This window comes from Pseudophryne corroboree, unplaced genomic scaffold (genome assembly GCF_028390025.1).
Source record: "Pseudophryne corroboree isolate aPseCor3 unplaced genomic scaffold, aPseCor3.hap2 scaffold_834, whole genome shotgun sequence".
Classification (NCBI taxonomy): Eukaryota; Metazoa; Chordata; class Amphibia; order Anura; family Myobatrachidae; genus Pseudophryne; species Pseudophryne corroboree.
Genome location: NW_026970413.1, coordinates 65,116 through 69,456, shown reverse-complemented (window position 1 = coordinate 69,456; position 4,341 = coordinate 65,116).

The window sequence follows — 4,341 nt, the reverse complement described above, 5'->3', positions numbered from 1 at the left end:
AGCCCGGAGCTCCCTGGATATAAGTGTGCGCATTACAGAGACCCTTCTGTGTAACTATGATCCCTGGCACAGCCCGGGGCTCCCTGGATATAAGTGTGCGCATTACAGAGAACCTACTGTGTACTTATTATCTCTGGCACAGCCCGGGGCTCCCTGGATATAAGTGTGCGCATTACAGAGACCCTTCTGTGTAACTATTATCCCTGGCACCGCCCGGGCTCCCTGGATATAAGTGTGCGCATTACAGAGACCCTTCTGTGTAACTATGATCCCTGGCACAGTCCGGGCTCCCTGGATATAAGTGTGCGCATTACAGAGACCCTTCTGTGTGACTATGATCCCTGGCACAGCCCGGGGCTCCCTGGATATATGTGTGCGCATTACAGAGACCCTTCTGTGTAACTATGATCCCTGGCACAGCCCGGGGCTCCCTGGATATAAGTGTGCGCATTACAGAGAACCTACTGTGTACTTATAATCTCTGGCACAGCCCGGGGCTCCCTGGATATAAGTGTGCGCATTACAGAGACCCTTCTGTGTAACTATTATCTCTGGCACAGCCCATGGCTCCCTGGATATAAGTGTGCGCATTACAGAGACCCTTCTGTGTAACTATGATCCCTGGCACAGCCAGGGGCTCCCTGGTTATAAGTGTGCAAATTACAGAGACCCTTCTGTGTAACTATGATTCCTGGCACAGCCCGGGGCTCCCTTGATATAAGTGTGCGCATTACAGAGACCCTTCTGTGTAACTATTATCCCTGGCACAGCCCGGGCTCCCTGGATATAAGTGTGCGCATTACAGAGACCCTTCTGTGTAACTATGATCCCTGGCACAGTCCGGGTTCCCTGGATATAAGTGTGCGCATTACAGAGACCCTTCTGTGTGACTATGATCCCTGGCACAGCCCGGGGCTCCCTGGATATAAGTGTGCGCATTACAGAGACCCTTCTGTGTAACTGTGATCCCTGGCACAGCCCGGGCACCCTGGATATAAGTGTGCGCATTACAGAGACCCTTCTGTGTAACTATTATCCCTGGCACAGTCCGGGCTCCCTGGATATAAGTGTGCGCATTACAGAGACCCTTCTGTGTGACTATGATCCCTGGCACAGCCCGGGGCTCCCTTGATATAAGTGTGCGCATTACAGAGACCCTTCTGTGTAACTGTGATCCCTGGCACAGCCCGAGGCTCCCTGGATATAAGTGTGCGCATTACAGAGACCCTTCTTTGTGACTATGATCCCTGGCACAGCCCGGGCTCCCTGGATATAAGTGTGCGCATTACAGAGACCCTTCTGTGTAACTATGATTCCTGGAACAGCCCTGGGCTCCCTGGATATAAGTGTGCGCATTACAGAGACCCTTCTGTGTAAGTATGATCCCTGGCACAGCCCATGGCTCCCTGGATATAAGTGTGCGCATTACAGAGACCCTTCTGTGTAACTATGATCCCTAGCACAGCCCATGGCTCCCTGGATATAAGTGTGCGCATTACAGAGACCCTTCTGTGTAAGTATGATCCCTGGCACAGCCCGGGGCTCCCTGGATATAAGTGTGCGCATTACAGAGACCCTTCTGTGTGACTATGATCCCTGGCACAGCCCATGGCTCCCTGGATATAAGTGTGCGCATTACAGAGACCCTTCTGTGTAACTATGGTCCCTATCACAGCCCGGGCTCCCTGGATATAAGTGTGCGCATTGCAGAGACCCTTCTGTGTAACTATGATCCCTAGCACAGCCCATGGCTCCCTGGATATAAGTGTGCGCATTACAGAGACCCTTCTGTGTAACTATGATCCCTAGCACAGCCCATGGCTCCCTGGATATAAGTGTGCGCATTACAGAGACCCTTCTGTGTAAGTATGATCCCTGGCACAGCCCGGGGCTCCCTGGATATAAGTGTGCGCATTACAGAGACCCTTCTGTGTGACTATGATCCCTGGCACAGCCCATGGCTCCCTGGATATAAGTGTGCGCATTACAGAGACCCTTCTGTGTAACTATGGTCCCTATCACAGCCCGGGCTCCCTGGATATAAGTGTGCGCATTGCAGAGACCCTTCTGTGTAACTATGATCCCTAGCACAGCCCATGGCTCCCTGGATATAAGTGTGCGTATTACAGAGAACCTTCTGTGTAACTATGATCCCTATCACAGCCCGGGCTCCCTAGATATAAGTGTGCGCATTACAGAGACCCTTCTGTGTAACTGTGATCCCTGGCACAGCCCGGGGCTCCCTGGATATAAGTGTGCGCATTACAGAGACCCTTCTGTGTAACTATGATCCCTATCACAGCCCGGGGCTCCCTGGATATAAGTGTGCACATTACAGAGACCCTTCTATGTAACTGTGATCCCTGGCACAGCGCGGGGCTCCCTGGATATAAGTGTGCGCATTACAGAGACCCTTCTGTGTATCTATTATCTCTGGCACAGCCCGGGGCTCCCTGGATATAAGTGTGCGCATTACAGAGACCCTTCTGTGTAACTATGATCCCTGGCACAGCCCAGGGCTCCCTGGATATAAGTGTGCGCATTACAGAGACCCTTCTGTGTATCTATTATCTCTGGCACAGCCCGGGGCTCCCTGGATATAAGTGTGCGCATTACAGAGACCCTTCTGTGTAACTATGATCCCTGGCACAGCCCAGGGCTCCCTGGATATAAGTGTGCGCATTACAGAGACCCTTCAGTGTAACTATTATCCCTATCACAGCCCGGGCTCCCTGGATATAAGTGTGCGCATTACAGAGACCCTTCTGTGTAACTATGATCCCTAGCACAGCCCATGGCTCCCTGGATATAAGTGTGCGCATTACAGAGACCCTTCTGTGTAAGTATGATCCCTGGCACAGCCCGGGGCTCCCTGGATATAAGTGTGCGCATTACAGAGACCCTTCTGTGTGACTATGATCCCTGGCACAGCCCATGGCTCCCTGGATATAAGTGTGCGCATTACAGAGACCCTTCTGTGTAACTATGATCCCTATCACAGCCCGGGCTCCCTGGATATAAGTGTGCGCATTACAGAGACCCTTCTGTGTAACTATGATCCCTAGCACAGCCCATGGCTCCCTGGATATAAGTGTGCGTATTACAGAGAACCTTCTGTGTAACTATGATCCCTATCACAGCCCGGGCTCCCTAGATATAAGTGTGCGCATTACAGAGACCCTTCTGTGTAACAGTGATCCCTGGCACAGCCCGGGGCTCCCTGGATATAAGTGTGCGCATTACAGAGACCCTTCTGTGTAACTATGATCCCTATCACAGCCCGGGGCTCCCTGGATATAAGTGTGCACATTACAGAGACCCTTCTATGTAACTGTGATCCCTGGCACAGCGCGGGGCTCCCTGGATATAAGTGTGCGCATTACAGAGACCCTTCTGTGTATCTATTATCTCTGGCACAGCCCGGGGCTCCCTGGATATAAGTGTGCGCATTACAGAGACCCTTCTGTGTAACTATGATCCCTGGCACAGCCCAGGGCTCCCTGGATATAAGTGTGCGCATTACAGAGACCCTTCTGTGTAACTATGATCCCTGGCACAGCCCGGAGCTCCCTGGATATAAGTGTGCGCATTACAGAGACCCTTCTGTGTAACTATGATCCCTGGCACAGCCCGGGGCTCCCTGGATATAAGTGTGCGCATTACAGAGAACCTACTGTGTACTTATTATCTCTGGCACAGCCCGGGGCTCCCTGGATATAAGTGTGCGCATTACAGAGACCCTTCTGTGTAACTCTTATCCCTGGCACAGCCCGGGCTCCCTGGATATAAGTGTGCGCATTACAGAGACCCTTCTGTGTAACTATGATCCCTGGCACAGTCCGGGCTCCCTGGATATAAGTGTGCGCATTACAGAGACCCTTCTGTGTGACTATGATCCCTGGCACAGCCCCGGGCTCCCTGGATATATGTGTGCGCATTACAGAGACCCTTCTGTGTAACTGTGATCCCTGGCACAGTCCGGGCTCCCTGGATATAAGTGTGCGCATTACAGAGACCCTTCTGTGTGACTATGATCCCTGGCACAGCCCGGGGCTCCCTTGATATAAGTGTGTGCATTACAGAGACCCTTCTGTGTAACTGTGATCCCTGGCACAGCCCGGGGCTCCCTGGATATAAGTGTGCGCATTACAGAGACCCTTCTTTGTGACTATGATCCCTGGCACAGCCCGGGCTCCCTGGATATAAGTGTGCGCATTACAGAGACCCTTCTGTGTAACTATGATTCCTGTAACAGCCCATGGCTCCCTGGATATAAGTGTGCGCATTACAGAGACCCTTCTGTGTGACTATGATCCCTGGCACAGCCCAGGGCTCCCTGGA